Source organism: Protopterus annectens, chromosome 14.part0, assembly GCF_019279795.1.
Source record: "Protopterus annectens isolate FY-2018-M chromosome 14.part0, PAN1.0, whole genome shotgun sequence".
Lineage (NCBI taxonomy): Eukaryota > Metazoa > Chordata > Ceratodontiformes > Protopteridae > Protopterus > Protopterus annectens.
In genome coordinates this window covers 994,289,712-994,301,780 of record NC_056748.1, presented here as the reverse complement: position 1 = coordinate 994,301,780, position 12,069 = coordinate 994,289,712, and the positions used below count along the sequence as shown (strand labels likewise).

At 35.5% G+C, this 12,069-nt stretch overlaps 1 protein-coding gene across 4 annotated transcripts in view; it reads right to left on the bottom strand.

Annotated features, from left to right (window-relative positions):
* LOC122789381 overlaps window positions 1-12,069 on the bottom strand; it is a 475,956-nt gene that overhangs the window by 4,983 nt on the left and 458,904 nt on the right. The gene's annotated exons all lie outside the window — the stretch shown is intronic.

The following is a 12,069-nucleotide window of genomic DNA, read 5'->3' as shown; positions in this document are numbered from 1 at the left end:
GGGGGATGCAGGAGGGACAGATATCTTGCAAATTTCTTTACTGTTTTGCAGATTGCCTTTCTGCGTATATGTACAGGATGGATTCAGATTTCAGTGAAAAACTTGCTAGGCCTTATATCTCACCTAAGGGAGATGTGATATTTCATAGAAAACTTGTGCATGCAATCATGTCTAACAACAAGTTGCACCAAATTCTATAGATTTTAGTTCTTTCTTTCTTTCTTGTGACATTTTTCTGAGGTCCATGAATATTTAAGATTTATGTTTCAGTGATATGCTTCATTCTGTCATACTGAAATTTTTAGATGAAGTGCAAATTTACTTTACATCTATTTTTATACCTGCTTTGGAATTTTAAGCAAACAACCCCTATGGCGCTACAGTGTGTGGATCATATTTTGTATAATTACCCCTCCCATCTGATATGTGTTGTCTCCTTATCCTATTAACTGTCAGTTTCTATGTATACTTTATGATAATGATGCATTAATGGTTTGTGGTATGTATTTGTTAAAAATTTTTAAAGTACTGAGATAAAGTTTGTGGATAATGCAATTTCTTGGTCTTGATATGACATACTTTATTGCTTTCACTTAAAATACAGTGAGCAGTTGAAAAAATAGTCCATGAAGTAAAAGATTGAATTATTTCATTATTAAAAGAAAAAAATATTCATTTCATCATTATTAAAAGAAAAAATACAACTTTTACTTAGTATACTGAATTCTGTATAGCACAGGCCATTCAAAGAAATAAATGTAATATACAATTAACAGTACCCCCTTTCACATGAGTCCAGCTACACCATTGTCTGTAAAGTCAGTCATAGTTTTATAATGGCAGCAACCACATTGCTAGATCAACAACATGCAAACTGTACAACACATTATACAAAGATGTACATAGGTACATTCAATCTGCAACCATTTTCTACAAAACAAATTCAATCTATGCTGTAAAAGCTAAAACCAATCACAGTTGACACAGACAGTATCCCACTTGAATTCCTATGGATCCAACAGGCCTTCTCATAACAAGATCCATACAAGACTACATTCCCACATTGTAGAAACATCTGTATATGATACTCATCCATAGGAGTGGCCAAGATGATACGCTAAGAAATTTCAGATCCATAGCCATGGGATAGATGGAAGCCATGTTGACTTACAGCTAATAGAGTATCTTTTATTAATATCATAGAATTTTTTTATAGATGCATTTCTGTAAGATATTAAGTAGGAGTGATAATGGCCATCTGATCACCACTCTAATATTTTTGAGAAATGCATTTTTAAAAAACTTCTAGGATACCTAATGAAAAATAATCTATTAGTGCCAAGTCATTATGGCTTCCATCCACTGCACTCATTGCATTGCATTGCACAGATGCCGCACTTCTACCCTTTCTAAACACAGTTAATATTCATTTTAAAAACAAGTTACTCATTGCCTCAATCTTCCTAAACCTATCTAAACCTTTTGATAGAGTAGATCATGTCTTACTCTTAATTAGACTTGGTAATTTTGGAATTAGTTCCAACAATCTTCACCATTTCAAAAGTTAACAATAATAAGGGAGCTCACAATCTGTGCAATGGAACAATCATTTTCCCCACCAATATATGGATTCCCACAGGGTTCTGTCCTTGGACCTCTTCCTTTAAATGTTTTTTTTTATCAATAACATGTTCACAATAGTAGTTAGTGGCAATATAATACAACATGCAGATGATTGTTCTCCAATATATACAGCCTAGACTCCTTCACAGCTCCAAGAAAAAAAAAAACTTATATTTGCCAATATACAAAAATGGCTAGCTGAAGCTTACCTAATTCTAAATGATGAACATAAATAAATAAGTGATCTTATGCTATATGCCCTAGATTTGCCATAGAACATAAGACTTACAACATTACCTCTACAAAAATACAGTCATTGAACAGTTTAACAAAACATCTTTGAGTTATTGACAGAAGACTCTCCTTTGACCAACTTAATTTAGTTAGTTGTTGTATCTTTCGGCTTTTCCCGGTTAGGGGTCACCACAGCAGAACTCCAGTCCACTAATGATTGGCAGTAGATTTTTACATACCGAGTTACATAAGTAAAATAAACTAAGGCTGCAAAATAAATTAAAATCAAACCTGTCTCCATTGGCAAAGTTAGAGGTAGCTGAAGCACTGCTTCTCAAAACATCCCCAACAATAGCATTCAAAACATGGCTAGATAAATCTGAGCAATGGTATAAATAACTAAATTAACTACAAATCTACCCAGCAGAATGCACCATTGTATACTTCTATGCCAACTGTGCTGGTTAAAGCTCCAGTAAAATCTACTTGCATAGGTAAGAAAACACATACTCCATCCTTTATAAGCCACACTTACACTTAGCAATAAGCACTCTCCTTAAGTGGATACAAACCATGTAGACCAATGCAATCACTGTATCTGAATCAAAATTTTGTTATTAAATGAAGAGGTTGCTTTTATTCAGTTCATATTACAAAAATATGGAATTTAGTTCCTTCAGAAATAACATCTGAAAGTCTTTATCCTGAAACTAAAAACATATCTTGTGACCACAACAAATTGTGCATGTATACCATTTTATAAACACCTAAACATTAATATCCTAACTATTTTACACCAGTCTAGTTGAACCAAGACTTAACACACTTTCTCTTGACTTGATCTTACATTTCTCCCCTCTCCCACTCTAGCTGGTCATGCCTTTCTCTCACGTTTAGTGCTAACTATCTTATCTACCTTTTCTAGTTTTCTGTGCCTTTCCACTTCCTGCTCTTGGCTTTTCCAAACATCTTTCTTTCTCATTCTTTATGTTCTTGCTATTAAAATATTGAATTTATACCTTTCTTTTTTATTTACTTATTTTGTGCAGTTATACTCTCTGTAAGTTTTTTCCACCACTTAATTTTATTCACTATGCTTTTCTTTTTGTATTCACATTCTTTTCTATTAACTTGTGTAAATTAACCATTCAAATAAATTGTAAAAATAATTATTTTTTTTTAGCTTTTCTCCTCAGGAGCTCAGGAAAAGGGGTTATTTTTTTCTCAGTCAGACTATCCTAGTCAGCAAATCAAAATAAACAAAAAAATAGCAACATAGCTCCATAACAGTACTGTGTTTGTTACTTTTACTGCAACATATAGACCCATTAGTAAATGTAACATTAGTGTTAATGATTTTGTATCCACACCAGTTTCTGTTTGCACTGGCGTTCTACACTACATATAAATTTAGAAGCTTACAGAGAATAATCCAGTGCTATGGCTGCATGCATTAACACAAGTAAGTGGTATGTTCATTATGCCAGTTCTATGGCACTTCTGGTGTCTGTTTTTATACCATGTAGGCTACAAAACAATAATAATTTTTTCTCTTTGTAAACTGGGTAAAACTACCTAGTGCAGCTGCCTTATACAGAACTTGAGGCTGTCCATTTAACTATTTAGGTTTAACTTGGAGGGAGAAAGCAAAACAAAACAGACCACGGCAGAACTTTAGGCTGTCCATTCAACTATCTAGGTTTAACTTGAAGGTAGGAATTGCACTATTCTGTCTGATATGTAGTAGAAGTTTTTCCAGAGGTGAGGGATGCATTAGGATATGAAAATATCACATTGAGTCTTGCTTATCCATGGATGGAGGATTTGTTCATTTAACCAGATATTTGAGGTATCATTTGTTCTGTGAAGAAATAGGAGGCCAAAGAGGGTTGTATCTTTCATGGTTTGAAAAGGCTAGGCCCGTATCTCCATGGAAGAGTCTATGAGAGACTGAATACAGAGAGAGGGCTACCAAGCTGTTCTAACAACTAAGATTTTTTGAGACCACTGATTTTTATTTAGTTATAAATCTCTGAGGTCTCTCTAGTAGAGTGATATGTTTACACAAATATATGCCAAAAGATTCATTCTATTTAATAATGGGTCTGATGATATATGAGTATGGGGAGTTAAGACTTTTATGGATCTAGTGGTGATATCTTTGGAAATTTGATAAGCCACACAGATTTTCCAAATAAAAGTACCTAGATCTCTTGCAACATTGTCTGATTGAAGAGGTGTGTCACCTATACAATATGTGAATTTGTTATGTTTACCAAAATGAACTATGCAACATTTCTTCCCATTTAATTTGAAGCCATTATCCTTGCATCAATCATTAACATGGTGAAACTAATGTTGGAGCAGCTGAGAGTCAGTGGAAGATCAAATAACAGCACCCAACTGATAGTCATCTCCAAACTTAGATAACCACAGGCCAGAAGTGCTGGCTTGGAAGTCTAAGAAATAGTGTTAGATTAACTCTCTGCAATCACTTCTTCAAGTATGTAGATACAGCACAAATATTTATTGACTTAAGAAATTACATAAGGCAGATGATTCTTCCTTATGTAATAACATGCTCAAAACTGCTATGATGCATGCTTCTATGACACATACACATTAGTGGCATCACCTTTCCTGCATGAAAAAAGATATCTTCATCCATTTATTTAAATACATATTTTCAATGCGCTTCATCAAAGGTATCTGCTATAGATGAATAACTTTCCACACAGCTGTATTATCCTTTGACATAAACATACTGTATCGAGTATCTTGTCACCTAATATCTGCTAGGGGGAGAGCACACATTCAGAAATTATTTGATGATGCCACAGATGAGAATCTGTTCTATACCTGCAAAGATTGCCTTAATGAATAGGATTTTGATGTTTTAGGAATGACACATATGCTGGATGAAAGACAGACTACAAACCAAATAGCTGAATACCATGTGAATCACAAATGTGGAAAGCATATGGAGAAATGTGAAGAAGGAGAGTGTTTCACTGTTTTAAGGTCTAGACCAGTGATGGCTAATGTTTTAGGCTCGGCTTGTCAAAAATTTTGAAAATGTCTATCTTGACTCTGCTTGTGTGTCACCCCCCCCTGCAAACAAAAGAGAAACAATTATTTACATATTCATTTATTTAAAAAAATACAGTCCAGTCATGTGTGCTGCTATGTATTCTACTACATTTAAAAGTAATTTTGAAATGAACTAAAACAAATATGGAACACACTGCATTGATTTGATTAACATCAATTAATAACTTTTTTGTTGCTGAGTTTTAATAGGTAAGTGCAGGGTCAGATATTTCTTGTATTTTTGTTCATTCAGTTTCTTTGGTAACTCAAGTGTTGATGAACACTGGTGTGTCACCCAAAATGCCATGGCGTGTCCCCTTTGACACACGTATCATATGTTCGCCATCACTGGTTTAGACTCTGAGCCTTAGTTTAGACCTTCAAAGAGTGCATTTTCTTTAAATCTATAGTCAGATTACCCTTCCCCCAACCAATCATCTAGTTCTTCCTTAAAGGACACCAAAGAATTCAAGCTTCTTAAATGCACGGTATGAGAATTCCAGCACCTTCTAGCTCTAATATGAAAAGTTATAACAAGGAAGTTAGAATTTGGTTGTGAAACTACTACTGAATTGTCTGTATTCCTATAGTTAAGGTATGGAGCGGAAAATAAAATCCATATTGTAGTGCCATAGACATTATTGTGATTACTTTTATAAATCAAAATTAAATCTCCTCTTACAAGTATATAGTTAATTATGAACAGAGAGATATTTTTTTTATCTTACCCTGTAACTCAGATGTTTCACAGAGTAAATCTGCCTTGTAAAACACCTTTGGCCTCTTTCCAACCTGTGTATGCTTTCTTATTATGAATGCAAACAGTCACTCCATATTCCAAGATAGATCGTATAATAGATTTGTAGATAGAGAGTAATATACTGCAGCTCCTCTGCTCTTGGTGGTCATTTGTATTGATTTTATATCATAGCGACACTTCTTAATAACATCACTCATTTGTGGATCAAAATAAAGCATCTTAGCTATCAACACTATCTCTCAAGTCTCTACCACCTCTAGAATATGACCACTAATAGCATAAGGGTAATAATTATTTGATTCATCAAATGTATTACTCTAGTTTTTTGGCATTAAATTCCATATTATTAAATTTAGCCCAAGGGTCCAAAATATTCTGCTTTTTAAATTGATCATTTGATAAGTTTATTATAGCAAATATTTTCATGTTATCTGCAGACTTAGTGGTAGAGATGCGTTCTACCAGTGGACAGCCAGTCATATAAATAATCAACAGTATGGGACCAGTAGAGACTATTGGGGAACTACTGACTTATTAATATAACTATATGAATAATCATTACTTATTCCAGTTTTGCTACTCCTGTTCCCAAGCTCATTAGCTATGTACCTCCCTAGAAATCCATTCATCTTGCATTTGGACTAAAGGCTCATAATTCCACTATGAGAGATAGTGTCAAATCCCTTTGTGAAATCAAGGTAAACTATGTCTACTGCCAAGCTCTGATCCTTAACTTCACAATCATATTTATATAAATTTAACAAGTTTCTAAGACATGATCTGTTTTCTGTAAAGCTGTGGTGAGAAATGTCTTTGCATGTGGTTACTTTGCTACCTAACAGCTCTATGGCTATTCTTTTGAAGAATTTACACAGAATACAGGTAAAACTTATAGGTTTCTCATTGTCCAGAGAACTATTATCTCACCCTTGGGAATAGGTACAACTGCCTTCTTCCATAATTCAAGAGGCATAACTGCACTTTAAGGCTTTCCAAAATAGGAATAGTAGGCATTCAGTTATACCATGAACAATATTTATTAAAGAGTATCTGTTTAGTCCATGCAATTATGACAAAGTTGTAGTTTTTAGTACCCCTAATGCTTCTTTTTAAGACTGATAAGGTAATTACAAGACATATATCATCACCTTCAAATTCATCTGCATCATTGCAGGTACTGGCTAATGGCTGATTGCTAGCAAATTTGTCTCTAAACAATTTAAGTAAGGCAGTAATTTGCAGATAACATAATGGTTACAGACAAGAGGTACAGGGTTTGATTTTCGCTAAGAGAAGGGCTAGGCTTAAAATAGTCCACAAGAGCAGCTAGCCTAGTACTTACTTACCTATGAAGATAGAATGTGGCTTGGTAGTGACAGTACCTCTGGTACCAAAAAGGTACCCTAAATGGACCATGACTCTCAGTAAAGATGAAACTGATTTAGACACCATCTTCATTTTTAGTTTTAATTATTTTACATTACCTTAGGAGAATCTGTGCCCTGTTTCCTGAAGTTTTTTTTGTTTCATCATAATGTTCATAACTGTGGGCAGTCTTTGTTTATAGAGTTTCCTAATTACTTTCAGTTACTCATAGAAGGCAAACTCTAATATGTGATGATGTCCTTCGGTGGGGTTGCTTTAATGCAGACTATTTCCATACAGTGTTTAACTAGTGTACATCTTTATTTACAAGCTCAGCTTAGCACAATCACTCATGTTGAATGACCGTGCTACAGCATATTTATAAATATTAGCAGGGGTATCACAAACATACCTAATTTATCAAACTCTCATGCTGCTACCCTCCCCAACATATTTCCACTTATTCTGTGATAAATAATAAATATGCAGTTAATGATGCAGCAACAAATATGCTGGCGGTCATTAACAGCGTAGCCTTAAAAACTAGTCATCAGTTTACTCACATTATCTTCTTTCCTGCCTTCCGTGTCTTTTTTTATTTAATTTCATTTACGTTTAAAATTGGGACACGGTGCATAGAAGTTAGACAAAACACTGCCTTTTTAAAATGAATTTGTGCACAATGACTAATATGATGTATTCTTTGTAACTGTGTGCATCTTGTCTTAACTGTGTGTGTGTGTATGTGGGGGGGGGGGGGATGATGTATTTTAGCAAAGCTGCAAACAACTGAGAAGCTTAATTTAGTAGGCCTTGTTCACAGTTGATGGTTATAAAAGTTATTCAGGGGTGGTACACTGATTTCAGCCTGTACTGAAAGAATATGCTGCTGTTTTAATTGAAGTAGCTATAATTGTTTGCAGTGAGAAAGAACTTACCTTGTTTGTAATCATACAAATGACTGCATATGTCAGTAATATGAAAAATGGGCAAATGCTTTGCAAGTGGGATTTGGTATGCCTGGTTTGAGTCTCAGCAATTTATACTTAACTTTAAAAAGGGATACCGGGTACATAGCTATATAGCTTTAAGGCTAACGTGCTGCCTAGGGATTTACTATAGCTGATTCTTCATAGTAAGTAACATATTGATCTAATTATTTGCTGTCATGCCTGGCATTCAATTTCAGCAGCCTTATGGATAGAGGATCATAGAAGGCTCTGCTCAATTTGGGAGGTGAGCAGCACTGCGTTTGACAAGGGTGGCAAGAAAAGTCAAACTTGCATATGTCTAGGCATCTTATGGTACTTGTGATTACTTGCTTATTATTATTACTATGTTGCCGTGCTCCTATGTTGTACAGCCTGGGTCCTGGTGTCTAAATATAGATCTCATGGAGGTTACATCCCATCACCTACCTCTTTGTGTTATTTATTAAGCTTCCTGGCTTGCTAGTTGTAACAGTATAGAAATAAATGCAGTATAGTTCAACTGTCCAAGGAAGCAGTATCCTCTTCATGTGTTTCTCCTTCTTTTTATTTTTGTCAATTACTTTTGCAAAGTTTATCTAGACATAGTATGTGTGGAGCCGAGTGTGCTTTGAGTAGTCGTATCTATACCCACTCAGTAAGATACAATCCTGCACAGTGAAGGACGATGCAGTGCTCTAACTTGATTGCATAGTCAAAGAAGTCTTAGAATATAAATTGAACAAGCATTCGACACTAACTGATTTATTTCACTTTTGAAATTAAACTTTTTCTGTCGAACTAAATTCTACAAGCTGGTATTTCATTAACCATTACTTTGTAGCAAAAGTAATTGTTAGCAGCAGTGCAGGCATGTAACTGGAAGCATCATCTCCCAGCTATTTATACAATTTTTGTGAAGAAAAAAAATCTGTTTGTTGGCAGAGAAGCAGAGCATCTACCCATGTATCTAGTTACTTGAACTCATGAATGGACTCAAGCTAGTGGTAGGCTTGACCAAGGGGACAGGATGAAGCAGTAAATGCCCAGCTGTACTATTCAAGGACAGGCTTTGAGGACTTTTGATGCCTAGCAGACCTCTAAAAAGGTTAATACAGGGGCTGGCAACAACATACTCATATCATCTCATTAGCTGCTCCACAGCTAGGGACTATGACCACCCTCTATGTGAATGAAGGCTTCCAGCTACACACTTGCAATTCCTTTTGGGCACCTTGCTCCATGGGCCTAAGCAAGAATCACCCAGAGGTCAGCTTCCTAAGATGTTGCTGTGCCTATTTGGTGAAGGATCATGTCTCTGGGATACCTGGTATGGAGAAACTGAGGGTTTGCGGCTATGCTAGTGCATGGATCAGGGTATATGACCAGAGGAGGAGCAGGAATGGGGGAAGTTAATTAAAAAAACAATGTCAGTAAAGGGGGGAAGAAAACTCAGTTGCTGTTAGTATCACTCAATGTTTAACTACCAGTGTCTGACAGTCTGGGACTGTCAAATGACCACATTCCTTCTGACATCACAGATGCAGGAGATCAAATTCTTTACTCCATAGTGAAATCACTTCCCTGCAGCATAGGAAAGCACATTTAGGACAGGTAAGAGAACATTATTGTCACTACATAAGTAACATTTATATGACTTACTTTAAGAAGGTGAGAGAGCTTTGGTGAGGTTATCAGCAAAAACGGGCATTTGGCTTGATATGGGAAACTAGCAATGGGAAAGAGTTTGAGAAGATCAATGGGGAAGCTGCAATAATTGTAACTGGAAAATGCTAATTTATTTTATTATTTATTTGTTTTATTTAAGGTTTTAAATCATTTAATTCTAAACATTATGTATTGAAACAATAAATACAGTGTGTGTTAAAAGTTCAATAACAGCAAGTTAGATGACAGAAATACTCATTTGCCATTTGTCCTACAGATTGAGCATTTCAAATACACTGTTTGCTAACTGATTGGCTCTTAGGGCTTTCCCTGAGAAAGGTAGCTTTATACATTTCAGTGTCTGATTGCACAGATTAACTTACAAGTCAGACTGTGGTGTTTCATTATTCCCCTGGTCTGACTCATCAGAATGAATAAGATGATGCAGAAAACACACACGTGCTGTGCAGATAAATTAAAGAGGGTAATGCTAAGCTGTTGCTGCTTCTATTCTTCCAGGGAACTTGTCCAATTTTGGATCCCCATTCCTTTTACAGTAATAAATACAGTCTCTTAATGTGTGATCATTCCTCCATGATTAAAAAATAAAACAAATGAAAAGCTGATATATATATATATATATATATATATATATATATATATATATATATATATATATATATATATATATATGTATACCCAGGTAATGTAAGTAGGAAAATAAATGGCAGTTTACTGTTTTACTGCTGTGTATTTGCCTTCTTAGTATCTTAAAATGCATATCATGTAATAACTACAGTGACTATTTGAACAGGCATAAAACACTGAATACTAGTAAGGTATGTATTCTGAATCGCACATTGAAGTGATTACTGCTAGTTTTCCTGGTCATGAATCTCGGTTTGTTTTATATCGGACTTGTCTGTAAATGATTGGGTATGTCACTCTGGCATGCTGTTGCATGATGGCAGACTTCCCTATTTACACATCATATAGTGAAGACATGGTGCTGCGGTAGCATTGTCGCCTCACAGTTAGACGTTGCACGTTCGATTCTCAGCGTCTTCTGTGTGTCGACATGGTGAATGGGCGTTCCTTCGCTGAAGGTTGTGCGTTAGGCCCAGCAAGCCAGCATGTAAAAATCTACTGCCAATCATTAGCAGACCGGAGTTCTGCTGTGGTGACCCCTAATCGGGAAAAGCCGAAAGACAGTATAGTGACGACATATCTGCTGTTATTGAGGAATGATTTAATCTGTTGCCTTCTTAACAGTAATCAATATCCCTCTCCCTTTGCATAAAGTTTGATTAATGGTGCCCTTCTGCAACAACAATTTACTTCCTTTTCCAAATAAGTTGCAATAACACATTGCCTCTTAAACAATTAAACCCCTGATTTAGCACCCCTGTCCCTAATGGATAGAAAAAACATGTGAATGTCCCAACCTATCCTTTTTTTATCCCATATCAAACAACAAGCCTCCACTTAATAGCTATTGTTTTCCCTAGATCATGGGTACACCTCTGAGTTGTGCATGACTCACTGTGAGCTATTGCTGCCAAACTGTGTCATTTTATCTTTGTAAATGCAGGTACAGTTTACTCGCTGTGTTTTCCTGTACTAATCTTACTGTCATTTTCCAGCTTCTCCATCTCTTTACCAGCTCACTCGTTTGTAGCAAGCAGACATTGGTTGGACTTGCCAAACGTTTACTGGTCACTAGCTCTAATGTCATACAGATGCCCAGATTCTCTTTAAAGAGTTCTGAGTGCAATGAAAACACTTCCATGTTAGTTTGGTTCACTGTCTCCTTTCACAAGCCACACACACACAACACACACTCACTGTCTCTCTCTCTCTTGATTAATTAGCTTCCGGTTCAGTATAACAGTATAAGCTTCTACATCTGGTGTCTTCCATGTAAATGCAATCCTGCTTCCTGCACAACAGTCAGGACAACTTTTCCAAATGCATTTCATAATGGAATGCAACAATGATCTCACCTAAGACCACCATAATTTCCACAGCTCAAATATTTAATATAAAATGAGTGACTTGCATTAATTACTTCAGAAGTAGATCTTGAAACAGATCTGATATTAGTGATATGGAGATACTTTGTCTTTTTCCACACTAAGTTTTATCATTCCTCATAAAAGTGACTCTAAATTATATATTTGCTTTATCACTTGTTAGTTAAGACATTAGGAGCCCAAACGTCTATATACTATTTTACAAATCCCCCAGTCATTTATGTGACATCTATATAATTTAACATTTTTATAAATCATTTTGTCACAGTTATGGGACTTCATCTCTATGAAATTATACTCTCAAGACCTATGGTTCATTTCAGTACGT